Source organism: Pleurodeles waltl, unplaced genomic scaffold (assembly GCF_031143425.1).
Source record: "Pleurodeles waltl isolate 20211129_DDA unplaced genomic scaffold, aPleWal1.hap1.20221129 scaffold_94, whole genome shotgun sequence".
Lineage (NCBI taxonomy): Eukaryota > Metazoa > Chordata > Amphibia > Caudata > Salamandridae > Pleurodeles > Pleurodeles waltl.
The window spans coordinates 1,102,692-1,127,269 of NW_027150405.1; the positions used below are offsets into that span (position 1 = coordinate 1,102,692).

A 24,578-nucleotide genomic window follows, 5' to 3' on the forward strand; every position below is an offset into this window, starting at 1 on the left:
AATATCAGGTGAGAAACAATAATCACAGAATCTTACTGTTTTGCTTCCTGCCCCTTTCTATGGTTCATTCTTAAGTACCAGATATAAAGTACTAGTGTAAACAAGGACATGGGTAAACTGGGGCTTCATCTACCATAAACCGCCTTGCTACACTGAGGTGGCTATCTATGCAGAGGACCTGATTGCAGGAAGTCAACACAGAGGAAAGCCATGATGCCAATAGTGAACATGCGTAAAAAGGCTGCCTCTGCCTGCAGTGAGACAGAACCCACATTAAACCTTTGAAGTATGCTTTAATTAAATGTCATGGAACAGATTAATAAACATTTCTGACTGACGCTATTGAGTGTTTTTGATGGAAAGTGTAAGTAGCGCTTAGCACAAACACCTTGTATCACCACATTAGGTCAGCAGCCTTATGGAGGTAGTAATAAGTGACACAAATTCTTATGCTTTCTTATATCTGTTGTGGTAGCGATGTGTTCTGTTATTTTTTTCATGTGTTTTGCTTTGCTTTTGCCGCCCTAAGTGCGCCGGGTATGCCCAGATGTGGGTCCCGTGCTTCCCATGCCACTGGATTCAAGCTAGCCTTGCTGATGAGGGGTGAAACCCCGAAACCGGTCCCAGGATGCTTGTTTCCAGTCCAGGGAAGACCTGGCCTGGCAGTTCGGGCTGGACTGTTCCCATGGGGAACAGGGTCAAGACTGATTTGCATATGGCTGGGTCCAAACTGGAATGGCATGGGCAGCACAAAAACGATGGATTAAACCCAGATCTGTGACTAGGGGGTGAGTGTTTGCATTGTCAGCACTCCGTCCATCATCCTTTTGTGTTGCTAATGTTGCCCTAAGTGGGAAGGGTATGCCCAGACGTGGGTCCCGTGCTTCCCATGCCACTGGATTCAAGCTAGCCTGGCTGATGAGGGGTGAAACCCCGAAACCGGTCCCAGGATGCTTGTTTCCAGTCCAGGGAAGACCTGGCCTGGCAGTTCGGGCTGGACTGTTCCCATGGGGAACAGGATCAAGACTGATTTGCATATGGCTGGGTCCAAACTGGAATGGCATGGGCAGCAAAAAAACGATGGATTAAACCCAGATCTGTGACTGGGGGTGAGTGTTTGCATTGTCAGCACTCCGTCCATCATCCTTTTGTGTTGCTAATGTTGCCCTAAGTGGGAAGGGTATGTCCAGACGTGGGTCCCGTGCTTCCCATGCCACTGGATTCAAGCTAGCCTGGCTGATGAGGGGTGAAACCCCGAAACCGGTCCCAGGATGCTGGTTTCCAGTCCAGGGAAGACCTGGCCTGGCAGTTCGGGCTGGACTGTTCCCATGGGGAACAGGGTCAAGACTGATTTGCATATGGCTGGATCCAAACTGGAATGGCATGGGCAGCAAAAAAATGATGGATTAAACCCAGATCTTTGACTGGGGGTGAGTGTTTGCATTGTCAGCACTCCATCCATCATCCTTTTGTGTTGCTAATGTTACTGTAGGAAAGTACCAGCCTTCTTGGCATGTTAGCCCCAATTTCTACCTGTTTGACAGTGTGTTTTTTACGGTCTCACTGGGATCCTGCTAGTCAGGACCACAGTGCTCCTAGTTTGTGGCGTATATGTCAGTATGTTTTACTGTGTTGTCAGTATGCTTGACTGTGTCACTGGAGTGCTGCTATTCAGAAGTCCAGTGCTTATGCTCTCTCTGTTTCCAGATTTGTCACTATAGTCCAAGTCCAAGTCGGCTTTATTTCAGTAAAAATAAATACCATAAAAGCACACCACAAATTCACAATTGTACAAGAAAACAGGCTATGTATAAAAATCCTCAAATATAAAACATTAAACTGTATGTAAAGATCCTCGAATATAAAACATTCTCCCTATAAAAATTCGTACCATATTATAAAATCGTGCAAAAATGCTAAGTTTTACGTGATAAATATCATAGATCAATTATACACCTAACTAAAAACAATGAATCGGATAAAAATAGAAAACGTTTCCATTTAAGACATATAAGAATATAAAAACATGGAAAATTCGTTAGACGGTAGAGAATTGGTGTATGCATACATTAAAATTCACGAGTAAGTTCATCAATGACCACTCCCATCTTCTGTTGTTGGATTTTTTCCTGTTTTTTTTAACATATTCAGTCTGCAATGCCAAATAGATTCTACAAATGTTGCCAAACAGCAAGCCACTAAAACAGCTGGATCAGACTTAAAAACTCTCAGAGCCGATAGGCAATTCCTAAAACCCATTTTTTTACATAATGGAATAATCCAAGAAGCCCTCTGTTTATGGTATGCAAAACATTGGAAAAGGACGTGGGTTATGGATTCTTCCCTGGCGCAACCCATCGGGCACATCTTAGAACTACAGCTTGTATTAGACCATTTGTAAATTAGGGTGCGCAAAGCAAGAGAGCCTATCCTAAATCTGATATACAATGCACGTGCATGTGGGGAAAGTAATGTATCCATGTATCGCTCAGGTTCATAATGGCATTTGATTTGTAGAAAACTGCCAGTCATGGATGATGATGAGACTGCAGTCAATTGTGTAAATTGAGCATTAAACCAAAATGCATCCCTCAGAATATGCGTAGCATTTTTTGTAATAGATAATGGATCCTTCCAGTATGTTCCCAAGCCAAGTGATACAAAGGTCCGTTCCACATAAGCACACCACTTAATTTTTGAGCTGGTGTTGATATCCATCGGATTAGTTAGCCCGCATCTATAGGGAATAAGAGAATCTAGTGACCATAGGCGAATCCAAAACAACAGAGGCCTAAGAGCGGCGATCTGGTTGATTGGAGGCAAGTTTAGATCTATTCGAATAGGAAGTGTTGGGGTACTGGAGGGAACTCTTAGCAGCATCTTTAAGAAAGAGTTTTTCACCCTTGCCAGATCATCTAAATTGCAATTCAGCTCTATATAGAGCCCCCCCCCTTGCTTGCAACATATATTTCTATGGCGGGCGTCATGGCAAAACTGGGGGATCTAGCTGCAAATCTTACAATGCCACTCGCCCGTTGTTTCAAGCGCAAGGTTGCTTTCTGGAGATGGGAGTGCCATTTATGTGTATCTTCTAATTTCAGACCTAGATAGTCGAAATCACCGACTCTTTCCAGTGTGGCACCCTCTAGATAGATGGGTCTCCTCATCCTGCCTTTTTTGTCCCCGAACACCATGCATTTAGTTTTTAGTCAGTTGATTTCCAGGCCATTGTCATTACAAAAGTCCATAAACCTCGAGAGCAGGGTTGAAAGGCCTGTGGCTGTTTGGGATATCAACAAAGTGTCATCAGCAAATAGGAGGCAAGGAATCTTCTGCCCTCCTATTTTAGGGGCGTCATTGGAACATTCCATGAGATAGGGGATACATGCATTAATGAATAGGAGGAATAATGTGGGGGCAAGTACACAACCTTGTCTCACGCCACGGGCAGTGGGAAACTCTTCAGTTAGTTCACCTCGCGGACCCCATCTAATTCTGGCATAATTGCCAGTGTAAAGGTCTCTAATAATATTTAGGATAGAACAAGGAACTCCCAGTTTGTTCAAGACCTCCCACAATTTGTAGCGGGGTACTAGATCAAAAGCTGATTTTAAATCGACAAATGCTACAAATAGGTGGCCTAAATCCACGTCAACAATTTTCCATTTGATGGAAATAAAACAGAAAATCTGATCTATTGTGCTGACTTTTCCCCTAAAACCCGCTTGGAGGTGACTTAAAATTTGGTTTTCCACTATGCATTTACTCAACCTGCTCAACAGTTGATGGAAAAATATTTTTGGGAGATTATCAAGGAGACTGATAGGTCTGTAATTTCCCAGGGAATTTCTCTCTCCTTTCTTGTATATGGGCACGATAATTGCCTCTTTCTATGAGTCGGGATAGGATCTAGTGGTCAGAATAGCATTGGAGAGCCTATTAATGTACGGACTCCAGTTGTTCTGATCCGCTTTAAACATATCTGAGGGGATCCCTTTCGACCCTGGAAGCCTTCCCTGCTTTTTGGGCAGTGATGGCCAACACAGTTTCTTTTAGTGTGAAGGGAGGCAGGGGAGACACAAGCTAGTGAGATGCTGTCGTCTCTCCAGGACTTGGTGCATCGCAATCCAGTGAGGAGCCATACAGTTCCTTAAAATGGGAGAGCCAGACATCGGGGGTAATATGAGACTCTGGGTTGGATGCTCGATTCTGGTCACTACGAGAGACCAGAAGCCAGAACCGTTTAGAGTCGTGGACCTTAGCTGCCTCAGCTAGTTCGCTCCAGAGCCCCTCTTCATACTCAAGTTTGCTCTTTTTGCATGTTAATACATAATGCGCCTAGCGTTGGTAATTCCTAATCTATCCTTTGTCCTTAGCACTTTTATCAAGATGTTTTTAGCCTCTTTACACCTCTTGTTAAACCATTTGCTGCTAGGTTGGGCACAAGAGTTGGTCGATGGCCTAGCGCATTTGGAAAACAACTCTTTCAAGATTGCGAAGAGGTCCAAATGTAGAGACGTAACTTCAAGTGGGGCAAATGTAAAGTGATCGTCGAATAACTGGTGGGTAGAAGTTAATGCACACAGTTTATCTCGAAGCTTATTAGATCTCTGGAAGGAGTCCCATCTTACCGTACGCCTGTTACTAGACAACTTCATGCCACCAGAAGGAGCAGACGAGAATACAGCTCCTGCTAAAAGAGTTCTCTTGTACGTGATCTGCAGAGGGGCATGATCGCTGGTAAACGGATTACCCACTTCCACGTCTAATATGTGGTGCCAAACTCTTAAATCAAGGAAAATGTAATCCAGTGTGCTACTGTATAAACCCCTAAAAAACGTTGGTCTGGCGGGGGTGTCAGCTGGGAAGCGACCATTGCCAAAACGGAGACCATGGAGTATCATGAAATCTATTATCTGTGTGGCCCTAATGCAAATTTTATATAATGTTTGCTGTATGGGATAGGAGGGGATATTCCATATGTTGTCTTCAAGCTGCATAACCTCTATGAGGTCTGTGTTGAGTTCAAGTTGGGCATTAAAATGCCCCGCTATTATGATGTAATATTTTAAACAGAGGTCTGGGATTAAGGTATTCAATAGCTCGATAGTAGTTGAACGATGATTGGAAGGACCCGGCCTACTATAGATATTTATACATAGGACAGGGGAGCCTGAGATTGGTTGAATGGCAATGGCCAAAATGTCGGGGGAGTCTACATATATCTCCTTGATTCCTCCCACCTCTGTCGATTTTACCCAAGTGCATAAGCCCCCTGCTGCCCTAACTGCTAAAGATGGCTTAGCTGGTTTAAAGAAGGAACTAAACCCCTGTCTATACGTGCAATGTGTCACCCAGGTTTCCTGGAACATACAAATATTGAAATTCTCGACATATGCCCCCCCATTCAGTGTCAGCAAGTTTACCATTGATGCCAGCCACGTTCCAAGACAGGAATTTTGCTATCGCGTGGGCAGTGGAGCAGATTGAATTGCGGAGAGTATCATCTAGGGCATGGCTATTAGTATGCTCTGCAGAAGGTAGATTTATAGGATTATTAATAGTAGCAAGTTGTAATTTCTGTGGCGATACAACACCTGGACTGGATGGATTAGGTGAAAAACCTGTAGCCGGTAAGTCAGGGCTAGTGTTGGAAGTGCAGGAGTTGAAAAGACAGTCAGTCAATGTCTGAGATGGCCCCCTGGAAATCAAATTCACATGCCGTATGGCCACTGGAGGCAGGACCAACGCTAATCGTGAGAACTGGATCGGATGGTGTACCTTTAAAAACCTGGTGGCCTGATGGCCTAATATCTTGATAGCCTGCAAAACGACTCAAAGCCAAATTGTCTGTTCTGGAGGAAGAATTCAGCCGCGTGTTACCAACGAAAGGGCAGCTATCACTGAGAAAAATGGCAGAAATCTTCCTATTTTTGTTGCGTGCTTCCATATCTAAAAATCCTGTTACCAAGTGGGCGTTTTTGAGATTAAGTTTTATAAAATCCCGGATTCCAGGTGGGCCGTTTACTCGTTCAGCCGATAGGATGTCATCAGGGATAACTGAGCCACAACCTCTGACGTATCTCAACCAGTGCGAGGCCTTGTTAACAAGTGAGGCTTTATCTTCCCGTACATTTGGAGACAAAGATGGAACATTGCACATATATATATAGTTGTTATTAGTTGGATGTAGATTCCGCCAAGGTGCTTTTGTAGTGTCCCATTTAACATGTACATTGGAAAAAGGGGAAGTATTACTTTCAGAAGGGAACACATGCAGGCTACAGAGACACTGCCTTTGCGTAGGGCCTGCTGCACTTACTGGCATTGGCAGGGGCCCAGTTGACAAAACGCCTTTTACAAGAGGATGTTTGGTTGTCACAGAAACTGGCTTGGGCTCACAGGTGTGAAGGAGATTTTTGCTTTTAAGGAGAGTGGTGATTTCAATCAGTAAGGATTTCAGCTCGCCTACTTCGCTCTTAAGGCTAAACACCAATGCTAGCAAGTCATCTTGCGGGGGGCACTCTCCGTGTGCTGCAAGGTCTGCGGGGTAAGTTGGGGATTTTCCAGATCTTGAGACTCCAAAGGTGAGAAACGGTTAGGACCGGGAACTGTAAAAGTCATTAGGATGGCTTTAGATACTTCAGATTCAAAGTGGGATACAAGGGGAGTAAGAGAACTGGCGATTTTGGAAGAGCCTTGAGAGGCTAACACCTGGTAGGGAGAAGTAGTAACTTGCAAGTTGTAAACAATATGCGGTCCTAAAGTTAAGAACGGAATAAGAGTGCCGGTTTTAGGCTCCTTTCATGGGGCTCTCTCCTTATTGTTCAAAATCTGTTCCACCTATTCAATCAGGTTGTCAATTTCCTTGGTGACACAATTGGTGGGGGATTGCATGGTCTTGTTAATTTTAGGTATTTTAGGTTTAACAGAGCCCAATACTGGGCTACCTTTCGCCTTACGCTTCCCCATTAAGAAGTAGAACTATAGTGCAATACAAAAAGTACTTGGAATAATTTCGGGCACTGAATAACCTGGCGCCATACCTTAGGGCCTAGAGGGGGGGCCCAGCCCAGTCTCCTACGGTCTCTGATGGGCGTGGATGGGCCTGCCCTTGGCCCGGGCTTTGCCCGGGTGCGTCCCGCGCAGCGGTGATGCGCGGTGCGCTTAATAGCGCCCGCGTTTTACTTCTCAATAGCCCCCAGATGAGGGGCAGCAGCAAAGGAGCCTGGGACTTGATGTCCCACCAGGCTGGAGACCTGGAGCACTATCGGTGATGCGCGGTGCGCTTAATAGCGCCCGCGTTTTACTTCTCAATAGCCCCCAGGTAAGGAGCAGCAGCAAAGGAGCCTGGGACTTGATGTCCCACCAGGCTGGTGACCGGGAGCAGGAGCTGTGATGCGCGGTGCGCTTAATAGCGCCTGAGTTTTACTTCTCAATAGCCTCCAGGTGAGGGGCAGCAGCAAAGGAGCCTGGGACTTGATGTCCCACCAGGCTGGAGACCGGGAGCCTATAGAACTATAGTCTAGTGACCACTTATTTCACTCCAGATTGGCATGCTGGACCCCCCTTATAAGCCCCTAGTAGATAGTATCTGGGTACCCAGGGCATTGGGGTTCCAGGAGATCCTTACGGGCTGCAGCATTTCTTTTGCCACCCATAAGGAGTTCATAGAAACACTCCTTCAGGACTGCCACTGCAACCTGAGTGAAATAGTGCAAGCACTATTTCACAGCCATTTTCACTGCACCAGGTAAAACTTAGAATTCACCTATATGTCTAACTTTCAGTTCCTGAAGGCTAGGTGCAGTCACCGTGTGTGAGGGCACCTCTGCACTAGCAGAGGTGCCCCCACGTTGTCCAGGACTAATTTCCCGGACTTAATCAGGGCGGGGACGCCATTTTAAGTGTGCACTACATATAGGTCAACACATATATGTAGCCTCACAATGGTAACCCCGAATATGGCCATGTGAGGTGTCTAAGACTGAGTAATTTACCTCCAATCTGATTCTGGTATGGGGGGGGTGGCAATTCCATGCACTGTGGGGGCTCCACCATGAACCCCCAGCATTGCCAAACCAGCTGTCTGAGGTTTCCACTGCAGCCCCAGGCTTCTGCCCTCCTGGGGCTTGAGCAGCTCAATCATAGGAGGGCAGAACAATGCATTTCCTTTAGGAGAGGGGTGCTACACACTCTCCCTTTGGAAATAGATGTTACATGCATGGGAGGGGTATCCTCCCAGAGCCTCTGGAAATGTTTTATAGGGCACAAACAGTGCCCCCCTTGCATAATCCAGTCTACACCGGTTCACGGAACCCCAGTCCCTACTCTGGTGCAAAATTGTACAAAGGAAAGGGGAGTGACTACTCCCCTGTCCATCCCCACCCCAGGGGTGGTGCCCAGAGCTCCTCCAGAGTGTCCCTGGGTTCTGCCATCTTGTTTTCAGGATGGTCAGGGAACTCTGGGAGCATCTGAGTGGCCAGTGCCAGCAGGTGAAGTCAGAGACCCCTCCTGATAGGTGCTTACCTGGTTAGGTGACCAATCACCCTCTCAGGGCTATTTAGGGTCTCTCCTCTGGGTGTTTCCTCAGACTCGGTTTTGCAAGATTTCAACAGGACTCCTCTGCAACCTCTGCTTCACCTTCTACCATCGGATCAACCGCAAAACTACTCCAGGAACTCTACAACTGCAACAAAGTACCCAAGAAGGCTACTGCAACTCTGTAACTTCAGCTCCTGCCAGCAACTGCAACAGTTTCCAGGTTGTTCACGCTCTGAGGACTGCCTGTCCTCATTCTGCACCAGAAGGACCGAAGGAATCTCCTGTGGAGTGACGGAGTTACTTCCCTGCTTCAGCAGGCACCTCTCTGCAGCTACGACCGGTACTCTGGGTCCCCTCTCCTGACAACGAGCGTGGATACTGGAACACAGTTGGTGGACCAAAGTGACCACGATTGTCCAAAGGTCCAACTGTTCTGAAGACAGCACTCTTGGACGGATTTGGCTTAACCATTGAACAATATAGGATTAAGTTCAGAGAAACCAGAAAAGAGTCTTCACAAGATTGGATAGACTTTGTGGACTGTTCTGTGAAGGCCTTAGAAGGTTGGTTGCATGGCAGCAAGGTGTCTGATTATGAAAGCTTATATAATCTGATCTTGAGAGAGCATATTCTTAACAATTATGTGTCTGATTTGTTGCACCAGTATCTTGTAGACTCAGATCTGACCTCTCCCCAGGAATTGGCAAAGGCGGCACACAAATGGGTCACAACAAGTGTGAGCAGAAAAGCTCAAACAGGGGATGACCAGGACAAGAAGAAGAAGGATGGTAAGTCATATGACAAGGGTGGGGACAAAGATAAAAAGTTAGAGTTTTCATCAGGGCCACAAAAATACTCTGGGGGTGGTGAGCCCAAATCCTCTTCTAACCATCAGAAAAGCCTTGCTGTTATTTGTGTAAAATCAAAGGCCATTGGGCAAGTGACCCCACTTGTCCCAAGAGAAACACCAAACCTCCCACCACCACAACCCCCACCGATTCCACAAGTGCCCCTAGTAATAGCAATGGTGGTGGAAAAAACTCTACAAATAGCCAATCTAAGGATGTAGCTGGTCTTGCTTTTGGCAATGTAGGGTCTAGTTAGGGAGACCACAGAGGCTGTTTTAGCCTCTGATGGTGGCATTGACCTTGCCACCTTGGTTGCTTGTCGCCTTAATATGGATAAGTACAAGCAACTACCCCTAATGAATGGAGTTCAGGTGGAGGCCTACAGGTGCCAGTGTCACTATTGTGATGGAAAAACTGGTTGGCCTTGAGCAACCCCTACTTAGACATCAGTACCAAGTTACTGACACCCATAACAACACTGTTAGCCACCCCCATGGCTGTTGTAAATCTCCACGGGGGGTAGTGGTCCCAAAAAGGTTGTACTATCCACTGACCTACCTGTAGAATGTCTACTGGGCAATGATTTGGAGACTTTAACTTGGGCTGAAGTGGAGTTAGAGGCCCTGCAGCAATGCTGGGCATTCCAGGGCACATCTTTGCTCTTACCAGGGCTCAGGCCAAGAAGCAAAGAGGACAGGGAAACTTGGATCCTGGAACAATGGACCAAGTGCTCCCAAAAACTAGGGGTAGAAAGGGCAAACCCTTGTTCACTATCCCTCCCTCTCCAGAAGATTTCCCTTTGATAAGGAGGAGTCAACTCCTTGTGCAGAACCTACACCAGAGGAGCTTCGGGCTGACACAGCTGAACTCCTGGGTGCAGGGGGGCCTGCCAGGGAGGAACTGAGTGTGGCACAACAGACCTGTTCCACACTAGAGGGTCCTAGACAGCAAGCTGTCAAGCAACAAGCTGGGGATATCAGTGACACACAGAGTTTACTGGGAGAATAATCTTCTTTATACTGAGGCAAGGGACCCTAAACCTGGTGCATCCAGGAGACTGGTTATTCCCTTCCAATACAAGGAATTCCTCCTAACTCTTGCACATGACATCTGGGACACTGAAAGATTTGGGACAGACGTGTCCCTCACTTTCACTGGCCTCACATGTCAGAGGATACAAAAGAGTTCTGTCACTCTTGAGTCACTTGCCAGGCCAGAGGCAAAACTGGTGGCACCCCAAAGGCCGGCTTAATCCCACTGCCTGAGGTTGGAGTGCCCTTTGAAAGATTAATGTTGATATTGTTGGCCCCCTTGACCCTCCAACTGCTTCTGGAAACAGATTCATCTTAGTGTTAGTGGACCATACCACAAGATACCCAGAAGCAATCCCATTAAGGACCACTACAGCTCCTGCAGTAGCAAAGGCCCTCCTGGGAATATTTTCCAGGGTGGGCTTCCCTAAATAGGTAGTATCAGACAGGGGTAGTAACTTCATGTTTGCATACTTAAAAGCAAGGTGTAACCTATAAATTCACCATACCCTATCACCCACAAACAAATGGACTGGTTGAGAGATTTAATAAAACTCTCAAAGGCATGGCCATGGGACTCTCTGAAAAACGCAGAAGGAAATGGGATGTCCTCTTGCCATGCCTCCTTTTTGCCTACAGGGAGGTATCCCAAAAAGGAGTGGGATACAGTCCCTTTGAACTCCTATTTGGTCACTCTGTTAGGGGTCCCCTTGCTCTTGTTAAGGAGGGTTGGGAACAACCTTTAAAAACTCCAAAGCAAGATATTGAGGACTATAAACTTGGCCTAAGATCCAGAATGGCTGAGTACATGAAAAAGGCCACTAAAAACCTTTAGGCCAGCCAAGAGTTCCAAAAGCAATGGTATAACCAATAGGCTGTCCTGACACAGTACCACGCAAGACAGAAGGTGTGGGTATCGGAGCCTGTGGTCCCAAGAGCACTCCAGGACAAATGAAGTGGACCCCACCTCATTGTAGAAAAGAAAGGTGAGGTAACCTATCTGGTGGACCTGGGCACTGCCAGAAGCCCCCTTAGGGTGCTTCATGTCAACCGTAGTTTCTTTTCAGACAAAGAGGATCAGAGGTTTTTTGTGGGCCTGATGAAGGCTCTGATGAATTTGTATCTTTGTCCCCACCCTTGTCACGTGACTTAACATCCTTCTGTCCTTGTCACCCCCTGTGAGAAAGTAGCCTCTTTCTAGCCTTGTTACCCCCACTTTTGGCCTGTTTGTGAGTGTATGTCAGGGTGTTTTCACTGTCTCACTGGGATCCTGCTAGCCAGGACCCAGTGCTCATAGTGAAAACCCTATGTTTTCAGTATGTTTGTTATGTGTCACTGGGACCCTGCTAGCCAGGACCCCAGTGCTCATAAGTTTGTGACCTATATGTATGTGCTCCCTGTGTGATGCCCAACTGTCTCACTGAGGCTTTGCTAACCAGAACCTCAGTGGTTATGCTCTCTCTTTACAAATTGTCACTAACAGGCTAGTGACCAATTTCACCAATTCATATTGGCATACTGGAACACCCTTATAATTCCCTAGTATATGGTACTGAGGTACCCAGGGTATTGGGGTTCCAGGAGATCCCTATGGGCTGCAGCATTTCTTTTGCCACCCAAAGGGAGCTCTGACAATTCTTACACAGGCCTGCCCTTGCAGCCTGAGTGAAATAACGTCCACGTTATTTCACAGCCATTTACCACTTCACTTAAGTAACTTATAAGTCACCTATATGTCTAACCTTTACCTGGTAAAGGTTGGGTGCTAAGTTACTTAGTGTGTGGGATCGCTCAGCCCTGCTCTGGCGTGCAACTGGACAAAGGAAAGGAGAGTGACCACTCCCCTGACCTGCACCTCCCTTTGGAAAATGGTGTGAAGGCAGGGGAGGAGTAGCCTCCCCCAGCCTCTGGAAATGCTTTCATGGGCACAGATGGTGCCCATTTCTGCATAAGCCAGTCTACACCGGTTCAGGGACCCGTTAGCCCTGCTCTGGCGCGAAACTGGACAAAGGAAAGGGGAGTGACCACTCCCCTGACCTGCACCTCCCCTGGGAGGTGTCCAGAGCTCCTCCAGTGTGCTCCAGACCTCTGCCATCTTGGAAACAGAGGTGCTGCTGGCACACTGGACTGCTCTGAGTGGCCAGGGCCAGCAGGTGACGTCAGAGACTCCTTCTCATAGGCTCCTTCAGGTGTTGCTAGCCTATCCTCTCTCCTAGGTAACCAAACCTCCTTTTCTGGCTATTTAGGGTCTCTGTCTCTGGGGACAACGAGCGAGGTCCCTTGAACTCAGCAACTCTGTCCAAGTGACTCCCACAGTCCAGTGACTCTTCAGTCCAAGTTTGGAGGAGGTAAGTCCTTGCCTCCCCACGCTAGACTGCATTGCTGGGAACCGCGTGTTTTGCAGCTACTCCAGCTCCTGTGCACTCCTCGAGGATTTCCTTTGTGCACAGCCAAGCCTGGGTCCCCAGCACTCTAACCTGCATTGCACAACCTCCTGAGTTGTCCTCCGGCGTCGTGGGACCCTCTTGTGCAACTTCGGGTGAGCTCCGGTTCACTCCTCTTCGTAGTGCCTGTTTAGGCACTTGTGCGGGTGCTGCTTGCTTCTGAGTGGGCTCTTTGTCTTGCTGGACGCCCCCTCTGTCTCCTGACGCAATTGGTGACAACCTGGTCCCTCCTGGGCCTCAGCAGCATCCAAAAACCCTAACCGAGACCCTTGCAGCTAGCAAGGCTTGTTTGCGGTCTTTCTGTGGGAAAACACTTCTGCACGACTCTTCACGACGTGGGACATCCATCCTCCAAAGGGGACGTTTCTCGCCCTTGTCGTTCTTGCAGAATCCATAGCTTGTACCATCCGGTGGCAGCTTCTTTGCACCCACAGCTGGCATTTCCTGGGCATCTGCCCACTCTCGACTTGATCGTGACTTTTGGACTTGGTCCCCTTGTTCCACAGGTACTCTTGTCTGGAAATCCATTGTTGTTGCATTGCTGGTGTTGGTCTTTCCAGCAGAATTCCCCTATCACGACTTCTGTGCTCTTTGGGGAACTTAGGTGCAATTTGCACCCACTTTTCAGGGTCTTGGGGTGGGCTATTTTTCTAACCCTCACTGTTTTCTTACAGTCCCAGCGACCCTCTACAAGGTCACATAGGTTTGGGGTCCATTCGTGGTTCGCATTCCACTTCTAGAGTATATGGTTTGTGTTGCCCCTATCCCTATGTGCCCCCATTGCATTCTATTGTGACTATACATTGTTTGCACTGTTTTCTATTACTATTACTGCATATTTTGGTATTGTGTACATATATCTTGTGTATATTTGCTATCCTCATACTGAGGGTACTCACTGAGATACTTTGGCATATTGTCATAAAAATAAAGTACCTTTATTTTTAGTATATCTGTGTATTGTGTTTTCTTATGATATTGTGCAAGTGACACTAGTGGTACTGTAGGAGCTTCACTCGTCTCCTAGTTCAGCCTAAGCTGCTCTGCTAAGCTACCTTTTCTATCAGCCTAAGCTGCTAGACACCCCTCTACACTAACAAGGGATACCTGGGCCTGGTGCAAGGTGTAAGTACCCCTTGGTACTCACTACAAGCCAGTCCAGCCTCCTACACCTCCTAATTAATGTTAATTAATGTAAGGTTAGCAAAGCTTAATTAATAAATAAAGCATTCCCAAGAGGGTTTACCACCCTCAACTTGCATCTAAAACAGGGAAAAACTGGTTTCAAAGGAGAAAACACTGTACCTGCAGGATAGTGGATAGTGGTCTGCACAGATGTCAATCACTGGACTTCTCCCTGTTTTGACCATCTTTGTTTTGCTTGCAGAGGTGGCTCCACTCCAAAGCAAAAAAGGAAAGACCCAAGGCATCAGCTCCCTGATTCAACAAGACCTTACATAAGGAACAAAAGCATTGCTGATGCAAGAGAAGAAACTGAGACAGTCACTCTCCACCAACAATCAGTCAAGTCAATGGCACCTAGACATATGAACCCAACAGTGCTACCAACCAAATGACTATTTATTCCAAACAATAATTAGGAAAATGTTTCTTTATAGAAGCATTGTATAATGGCGCACTGGGTGTCAGTAAAAATGTGCTCAGTGCGTTCTCATCAGTGAAACACACGTGACAATAGTGATCAAAAATGTGCAGCTAAAAAGAAGAACACCACAACCAGTTCTTGGCTAATCAGAACTATAGATGCAGGGTGTGCAATTTCAGTCACAGTTTCAATGCCTACAGAGATACCCGGCCATCAGGACTCTAGATATAACTGAGCACGAGAGACATGTTGAATTATAGAAAATATAGAGATATAGTAAGAAAACAAGAAATGCTATGTAAGTACAAAAAGTATATATATATAGAAAGGTACTTACAGTAAAAAATAATAATAATAAAAAATAAAAAAAATTGACCTTGCAAAAGACTGAAAGAAAATAGAAAAGGGGAGACATGAAACTCATGTGAAACAAGTCATAACAGTTGACTAGAATAAATCATAACTACTGCTTTCCTCAAGTGGTAGTGCAAAAATTACCAGTTCCTAGGGAATGATACTTGTGATCACCAATGAGAGAGCACTGAGAATGTTTTTCACTCACACACATTGCGCCATTATGCAAACCTTTTATAAAGAAACATTTTCCTGATTATAGTTTGGAATAAATGACCATTTTGTTGGTTGCATTCGTGTCTAGGGGTCATCGTTTTTAGGTCAAGCGTTAGCGTTCGGCCTGCTGTATACAACAGAGTGAGTTCCAGCGTTCTGATTTGTTAGTTGCAGTGTCCTTCAAAAATCCTTGCTTGCTAGTGGTCAGTTCTGCCTCTCTGTCCTACCTTTTTTGACTTTGGGAGCAGCACAAAGTACTGTGTAATTACACTATGTCCTGTTTATCTCTTCTGTGCCTGTTTCACCTCAACAGTATGGGTGCTTGTTCAGTCCCTCCTCCCCACCAGCTCCCTCTGTAAACATAGACCACAGCAGAAGGGGGGCTTTTCCAGGGCCAGCTCACCCTCGCTCTCTTCCTTTTGTTATTTTCAGTCTGTCTGGCAATAAAAGTCCAGTCAGTAATTTACAACGCTATGAGCTCTAACTCGAGCAAACACAAGCCTATTGCATTCCAAATACATGTTATGTATGACTTCTGGCAGTTCTAATCCTGAATTTATTTTGGTGCACACTACTAGTATATAAACACAAACAGACAACTCTGACTGAGTTGGCATTCGGATACAGAATCATGAAACCTGAGAGTGGTGAACTAAGTCAGGGAAGAAACGACTCAGCATACTAAACAACTTCTTTTGAAAGGAGCTCGCTTGTGGACACTAAAAGGTGTCTTCAGCAGGACTACTGATGAAAGCGGCGGCCATCTTGGAATGGGTGTGTTTGCCTATTATAAAGCAGTTTGATTGGAAAATGAGAGGCTTATCAAGATGAGACCATTACATTTTTAAAGGCGTGATTATATTTAAACTATCGCAGACATTAGCAAAAAACTCTATCCATTAGTAGACTGCTGCTACTAATGGATACCGAGTCTTTCATCTGTAGGGAGCATCTGCATGGATGCCGCTGGTAAAGCGTCTCCCCTTCATTGCACACACAATGAAGGTAAGCCCATTCTACCGCGAAATACGGACATAAAAAGAAAGGCATATGCTGCGCAAGCGGAAACCGGTTCCAAAGGCTTCTTCGTTCTAATGCCAAGCGCACCCTTTCAAGCCAGTGCTTGTGTGTTGGGTATGCCCTACACTTCCCGATAGTGTAGCATAGGGACAGTGTTCTTGCACCTCTGCTGCAGCGCTTCGCGGTTATGTCCACATCACTGCAGTGGACTTGATTTGGGTTTACCGTTTAACTGCCTCAGGAGCTAACATCTGGAATCTGTGAGGCACAGAATATAAACCGCACGCATTCCTGCAGAAATGTTGTTCAGGTACCCTTTCCCCTGTTCACCTGCTTCCACGAATCGACCGAAACAGATAAATGCAAAGTTGTGCGTTGGTTATGGCATTTCAACTTATTGTTCACTTCATAGCAGCCAGTCTCGGATTTTGAATTCTCTTTTATAGTATTGCAAGAATCACCTGTCAGTGGTTGCCAGACTCATCCATATGTATTTCATAGTTGTGAAGAAGGGGGCTATGGGAGTAAACTATTGGTGAGAACGAAAAACACCAGCCGGCCAGTGATAAGCAATTTGAGAATAGTTAGTGGATGCAACCCTTTCTTTATTCTCCCTCTGCAACAATGTTGCGGTCTTACATTGCTGCTCAAAACTACATAGTTAACGTCTCTTGATAAGGTTTGACCAGTCCGGATTGATCATCTGTTATTACCACTTGATTTACAGTGACTCGAGGAAGGCGGTGGTAATTCAGTCAAAGTGTTCCTCGCTAGCATAGTAATTGCTAAAAGGAAAACGTTTTGATTCAAGTATAGCAGGCGGGTGCACCTACATCGTGGGTACCGGCATGCTTCCATTTTATCAGACACCTGCTACTCGTCCTTTAGAACTACCATCCTCTTAATACATTCCGTGCAAACAATGTTTATCCTAGTTATCCAGTGGCGTAACAAAGTCCCCGCGGTGCGGGGGTCCCCTGAGCTTCCCCCACCTCAGCACAGTACCCAGGCCTGAAAACTCCTGAATAAATCCGGTGGGGGCCCCTCCATGTTCTTTGCAGGGGCTGGGGCTTGAGTTTCGCTACGCCTTATTGCACGTGTTTCAAATATTGTACAACTGACTACCAGTAATGCAACCGCGCATCCTGAGATTTACGCAATATTATAGACAGAGTATTTTAGTAGCAATTGTCACACCTGTTTCTATTTTAGAAATTCTGTTAGATTTTTAATAATTTTATCAATATTGCCTCTCTTAGAATCCAGTCTTTAACCCCTTCGCTGCCAGGCCTTTTCCCCCTCCTGTGCCAGGCCTTTTTTTGCCTATTTGGGGCAGTTCGCGCTTAGGCCCTCATAACTTTTTGTCCACATAAGCTAACCAAGCCAAATTTGCATCCTTTTTTTCCAACATCCTAGGGATTCTAGAGGTACCCAGACTTTGTGGGTTCCCTTGAAGGAGGCCAAGAAATTGGCCAAAATACAGTGAAAATTTCGTTTTTTTTAAAAAAAATTGAAAAAGTGGCTGCAGAAGAAGGCTTGTGGTTTTTTCCCTGAAAATGGCATCAACAAAGGGTATGCGGTGCTAAACTCAGCAGCTTCCCAGCTTTCAGGAACAGGCAGACTTGAATCAGAAAACCCAATTTTTCAACACAATTTTGGCATTTTACTGGGACATACCCCATTTTTGCAGTTTTTTGTGCTTTCAGCCTCCTTCCAGTCAGTGACAGAAATGGGCATGAAACCAATGCTGGATCCCAGAAAACCTAAACATTTCTGAAAAGTAGACAAAATTCTGAATTCAGCAAGGGGTCATTTGTGTAGATCCTACAAGGGTTTCCTACAGAAAATAACAACTGAAAAAGAAAAATATTGAAATTGAGGTGAAAAAAACATAAATGTTTCTCTACGTCTTACTCTGTAACTTTTCTCTGCAATGTCAGATTATCGAAAGCAATATACCGTTACGTCTGCTGGACTCCTCTGGTTGCGGGGATATATAGGGCTTGTAGGTTCATCAAGAACCCAAGGAACCCAGAGCCAATAAATGAGCTGCACCCTGACGTGCGTTTTCATTCTATACCGGGTATACAGCAATTCATTTGCTGAAATATAAAGAGTAAAAAATTGCTATCAAGAAAACCTTTGTATTTCCAAAAAGGGCACAAGATAAGGTGTTGAGGAGCAGTGGTTATTTGCACATATCTGAATTCCGGGGTGACCAAACTAGCATGTGAATTACAGGGCATTTCTCAAATAGATGCCCGCGACAGGAAACACCCCAAAGCGCAACGTGGACACATGCAAATTTTTGGAAGAAAACAGAGGTGTTTTTTGCGAAGTGCCTACCTGTAGATTTTGGCCTCTAGCTCAGCCGGCACCTAGTGAAACCTACCAAACCTGTGCATTTCTGAAAACTAGAGACCTAGGGGAATCTAAGGAGGGGTGACTTGCGGGGCTCGGACCAGGTTCTGTTACCCAGAATCCTTTGCAAACCTCAAAATGTGGCTAAAAAAACACATGTTCCTCACATTTCTGTGGCAGAAAGTTCTGGAATCTGAAAGGAGCCACAAATTTCCTTCCACCCAGCGTTCCCCCAAGTCTCCCGATAAAAATGATACCACACTTGTGTGGGTAGGCAAAGCGCCCGCGACAGGAAACGCCCCAAAGCGCAACATGGACACATCCAAATTTTTAGAAGAAAACAGAGGTGTTTTTTGCGAAGTGACTACCTGTAGATTTTGGCCTGTAGCTCAGCCGCCACCTAGGGAAACCTACCAAACCTGTGCATTTCTGAAAACTAGAGACCTAGGGGAATCCAAGATGGGATGACTTGCGGGGCTCGGACCAGGTTCTGTTACCCAGAAACCTTTGCAAACCTCAAAATTTGGCTAAAAAAACAGGTTACTCACATTTCTGTGGCAAAAAGTTCTGGAATCTGAGAGGAGCCACAAATTTCCTTCCACCCAGCGTTTTCCCCAAGTCTCCCGATAAAAATGATACCTCACTTGTGTGGGTAGGACTAGCGCCCACGAAAGGAAAGGGCCCAAAACACAACGTGGACACATCACATTTTTTTATAAAAAGCAGTGCCTACCTGTGGATTTTGGCCTGTAGCTCAGCCGGCACCAGAGGAAACCTAGCAAACCAGTGCATTTTTGAAAACTAGAAACCCAGGGGAATCCAAGATGGGGTGACTTGCGGGGCTCTGACCAGGTTATGTTACCCAGAATCCTTTGCAAACATCAAAATTTAGCCCAAAAAACACTTTTTCCTCTCATTTCGGTGACAGAAAGTTCTGGAATCTGAGAGGAGCCACAAATTTCCTTCCACCCAGCGTTCCCCTAAGTCTCTCGATAAAAATGGTACCTCACTTCTGTGGGTAGGCCTAGCACCCACAAAAGGAAATGGCCCAAAACACAACGTGGACACAACATATTTTTTCACAGAAAACAGAGGTGTTTTTTGCAAGGTGCCTACCTGTGGTGTTTGGCCTGTAGCTCAGCCGGCCTCGGGGGGGGGGCAGAAATGCCCTAAAATAAATTTGCCCCCCCCAACCCCCACCCTCCCCCGCCGGGAGCGACCCTTGCCTATGGGGTCGCTCCCCCTGCGTGACATTGGCGCCAAAAAACAAATCCCCGGTGCCTAGCGGTTTCTGCTCCCTTGGGGGCAGATTGACCTAAAATCAGCCAATCTGCCCCCAAGGGGGGCAGAAATGGCCTAAATACAATTTGCCCCCCAGGGGAGCGACCCTTGCCTGATGGGTCGCTCCCCATCTCTAAAAAAAAAAAGAAAAGAAAAAAAAAAAAAAGACAAAAAGAATTTGCCCTGGCGCCTAGAGGTTTCTGCCCCCCCCCCCGGGGGCAGATCGGCCTAATAATAGGCCGAGAAATGGCCTAAAATAAATTTCTCCCCCCCAACCCCCACCCCCCCTGGGAGCGACCCTTGCCTACGGGGTCGCTCCCCCTGCGTGACATTGGCACCAAAAAACAAATCCCCGGTGCCTAGTGGTTTCTGCCCCCTTGGGGGCAGATTGACCTAAAATCAGCCAATCTGCCCCCAAGGGGGGCAGAAATGGCCTAAATACAATTTGTCCCCCAGGGGAGCGACTCTTGCCTGATGGGTCGCTCCCCATCTCTAAAAAAACAAACAAAGAAAAAAAAAAAAATCCCCTGGCGCCTATAGATTTCTGCCCCCGGGGGGGGCAGAAATGGCCTAAAATAAATTTGCCCCCCACCCCCCCCCCCACCACGGGAGCGACCGTTGCCTACTGGGCCGCTCCTTCTGCGTGACATTGGCGCCAAAAAACAAATCCCCGGTGCCTAGCGGTTTCTGCTCCCTTGGGGGCAGATTGACCTAAAATCAGCCAATCTGCCCCCAAGGGGGGCAGAAATGGCCTAAATACAATTTGCCCCCCAGGGGAGCGACCCTTGCCTGATGGGTCGCTCCCCATCTCTAAAAAAAAAAAGAAAAGAAAAAAAAAAAAAAAGACAAAAAGAATTTGCCCTGGCGCCTAGAGGTTTCTGCCCCCCCCCCTCCGGGGGCAGATCGGCCTAATAATAGGCCGAGAAATGGCCTAAGATAAATTTCTCCCCCCCAACCCCCACCCCCCCTGGGAGCGACCCTTGCCTACGGGGTCGCTCCCCCTGCGTGACATTGGCACCAAAAAACAAATCCCCGGTGCCTAGTGGTTTCTGCCCCCTTGGGGGCAGATTGACCTAAAATCAGCCAATCTGCCCCCAAGGGGGGCAGAAATGGCCTAAATACAATTTGTCCCCCAGGGGAGCGACTCTTGCCTGATGGGTCGCTCCCCATCTCTAAAAAAACAAACAAAGAAAAAAAAAAATCCCCTGGCGCCTATAGATTTCTGCCCCCGGGGGGGGCAGAAATGGCCTAAAATAAATTTGCCCCCCACCACGGGAGCGACCGTTGCCTACTGGGCCGCTCCTTCTGCGTGACATTGGCGCCAAAAAACAAATCCCCGGTGCCTAGCGGTTTCTGCTCCCTTGGGGGCAGATTGACCTAAAATCAGCCAATCTGCCCCCAAGGGGGGCAGAAATGGCCTAAATACAATTTGCCCCCCAGGGGAGCGACCCTTGCCTGATGGGTCGCTCCCCATCTCTAAAAAAAAAAAAAAAAAGAAAAAAAAAAAAATCCCCTGGCGCCTAGAGGTTTCTGCCCCCCCCCGGGGGCAGATCGGCCTAACAATAGGCCGATCTGCCCCCCAATGGCCTAAAATAAATTTGCCCCCCAACCCCCACCCCCCCCCGGAGCGACCCTTGCCTACGGGGTCGCTCCCCCTGCGTGACATTGGCGCCAAAAAACAAATCCCTGGTGCCTAGCGGTTTCTGCCCCCTTGGGGGCAGATTGACCTAAAATCAGCCAATCTGCCCCCAAGGGGGGCAGAAATGGCCTAAATACAATTTGCCCCCCAGGGGAGCGACCCTTGCCTGATGGGTCGCTCCCCATCTCTAAAAAAACAAACCAAAAAAAAAAAACACAAACATTTTTTTGCCCTGGCGCCTAGAGGTTTCTGCCCCCCCCCCCTCCCCGGGGGCAGATCGGCCTAATAATAGGCCGAGAAATGGCCTAAAATAAATTTCTCCCCCCCAACCCCCACCCCCCCGGGAGCGACCCTTGCCTACGGGGTCGCTCCCCCTGCGTGACATTGGCACCAAAAAACAAATCCCCGGTGCCTAGTGGTTTCTGCCCCCTTGGGGGCAGATTGACCTAAAATCAGCCAATCTGCCCCCAAGGGGGGCAGAAATGGCCTAAATACAATTTGTCCCCCAGGGGAGCGACTCTTGCCTGATGGGTCGCTCCCCATCTCTAAAAAAACAAACAAAGAAAAAAAAAAAAATCCCCTGGCGCCTATAGATTTCTGCCCCCAGGGGGGGCAGAAATGGCCTAAAATAAATTTGCCCACCACCCCCCCCCCCCACCACGGGAGCGACCGTTGCCTACTGGGCCGCTCCTTCTGCGTGACATTGGCGCCAAAAAACAAATCCCCGGTGCCTAGTGGTTTCTGCCCCCTTGGGGGCAGATTGACCTCAACTCTGCCAATCTGCCCCCAGGGGGGCAGAAATGGTCTAAATACAATTTGCCCCCCCTGGGGAGCGACCCTAGCCTGATGGGTTGCTCCCCATCTCTAAAAAAACAAAAAAACAAAAAAACAAAAAAACACAAACATTTTTTTGCCCTGGCGTCTAAAGGTTTCTGCCCCCCCCCCCGGGGGGGCAGAAATGGCCTAAAATAAATTTCTCCCCCCCAACCCCCACCCTCCCCCCCCCCGGAGCGACCCTTGCCTACGGGGTCGCTCCCCCTGCGTGACATTGGCGCCAAAAAACAAATCCCTGGTGCCTAGTGGTTTCTGCCCCCTTGGGGGCAGATTGACCTAAAATCAGCCAATCTGCCCCCAAGGGGGGCAGAAATGGCCTAAATACAATTTCCCCCCCATGGGAGCGACCCTTGCCTGATGGGTCGCTCCCCATCCCTAAAAAAAGAAACAAAAAAAAAAAAAAAAGAAACAAAAAAAGAATTTGCCCTGGCGCCTAGAGGTTTCTGCCCCCCCTGGGGGCATCTGCCCCCAGGGGGGGCAGAAATGGCCTAAAATAAATTTGCCATCCCCAGGGAGCGACCCTTGCCTAAGGGGTCGCTCCCCTTGCGTGAAATTCACGCAAAGAAAAAGCTCCCTGGTGTCTAGTGGTTTCTGCCCCCCTTGGGGGAAGATTGGCCTCATCAAAATAGGCCAATCTGCCCCCAAGGGGGGCAGAAATGGCCTAAATATAATTTTCCCCCAAGGGGAGCGACCCTTGCCTAAGGGGTCGCTCCCCACCTAAAAAAAAAAATTAAACATGAAAAAAAAAAAAAAAATGGTCCCTGGTTCCTAGAGGTTTCTGCCCCCCCTGGATCTGCCCCCAGGGGGGCAGAAAAGGCCTTCCTGAAAAAATGCCCCCCATGGGAGCGACCCTTGCCCAAGGGGTCGCTCCCTTTTGTGAAGATCAGTAAAAAAAAAAAAAAATCCTTCCCTGGTGTCTAGTGGGGTTTCAAAAGCCGGATTGCAAGCAATCCGGCTTTTGAAACCCTCGGAGAGACTTCAAAGGGAAGGAAATACTTTTCCTTCCCTTTGAAGCCCCTCCGGGCCTCCCAAGTGATTGAAAAAGAAATGCAAAAGCATTTCTCTTTCAATCGCGCTGGAAGACGAGGGAGGCCCCTGTGACTAATCAGCGCGCGTGCGCGCGCTGACGTCACGGGGGGGGGTCGGGTGTGGAAGGGGAAGGTCTTCCCTTCCATCCCCGACTTGGGGGGGATGCGGGGGGTGCACGGGGGCGCGCTAGCGCGCCCCCAAGTTCCCCTGTGCCATGGACAAGATGATCTCGTCCAAGGCACAGGGGAACTGTAGCCTTGGACGAGATCATCTCGTCCAAGGCACAGAACCGGTTAAAACAATATTTTCACTTTTGCGATAGTCTTTGTGATTAACATCCATGTCCTTTCTTTAAATCATGTCTAATGATGACTTGGGGCCACCTTCCCAGTAATATGGCCTTTGAAATAAATACTTTTATTTGGAGTATTTGTTAACAGGCTTTACCTGAAAAAAATTCCGACTTTCCTTAAAGACTGCATAAATTTAGCAAAATCCTTTGAAAAAGTGCCAAAAATTGATTGGATCTGAATGGTCTTAGACCAAACATGGTGAAGAGAGTTTTTACAGTTAAGTCCCGGGATGTTTTCTGTTTGGTAAATGCACATATGGCTTAATGCCATTGGATGTTGTGGACATTCAAGCAATTGTGCATGTTTCTTTTCTTTTTATGGGCGAGCGCAACGCGCTCAGTCCATTCAGTAATCTCTCTTTGGGCTTCAAACACGCCCATGTCACGTCAGTCACTTACACTGGCTCGTGGGCTTGCCTTTTAAAATCCGCTTGCTTTCATTTGTGAAAGGCGTGCATACGTCATGCCTTTCCGGTGTTTAGCCCACCTACACAGCACAGGTAAACTACTAGAAACATACGAGGCTCGATGTTTTGAGCCTGCGGCCCGGACTACTTCATCTGTTTTTTTTCCACCATTTTACATAGTGCGATTGCGCTGCGTTTTTTTCTTTACACCGCTAATAGCTTTAACTCGAGCAAATGCGAGACCCGTTGCATTGAAAATGCTTGTTTATTACAGTGTTTACCCAAGGTCCCTGAAGACTCTTGAGTTTCTTTGTTATGTGGAAACAGATTTAAATAATGGTACGTTTCCACAGGGACCCCTCCTTCTCAAGATCGCAATCCTCATTCTCAGTATGGCAGTTAGATCCACTCTTAGCATGAGTGTCATGACCGCGCTCACTAACTTCTTTTTGCACTACTTCCATGCACATAATTTGACATTTTAATTTGCCCTGTGACCCAATGCCCCCCCTACTGTCTGCTTCCATTTCCCATCCTCTCCCCTGATACTGGCAGCAAACTCTACCATTGGGACAGAGGGCTTGCTGGGGAAGGAAGGGTAACTCTGCTTGA

The 24,578-nt window shown here is 47.2% G+C and overlaps 1 protein-coding gene across 3 annotated transcripts in view; it reads right to left on the reverse strand.

Moving 5' to 3' along the window:
* LOC138282298 (zinc finger protein 12-like) overlaps nucleotides 1–24,578 on the reverse strand; it is a 489,476-nt gene that overhangs the window by 440,409 nt on the left and 24,489 nt on the right. Inside the window, exon 2 of one of the 3 annotated variants that reach the window (XM_069219684.1) lies at nucleotides 14,173–14,319. The exons of the other annotated variants lie outside the window; for them this stretch is intronic. The gene's annotated coding sequence lies outside the window, so the exon portion shown is untranslated. The remainder of the gene's footprint in view (nucleotides 1–14,172; nucleotides 14,320–24,578) is intronic. 3 annotated transcript variants of the gene reach the window in all.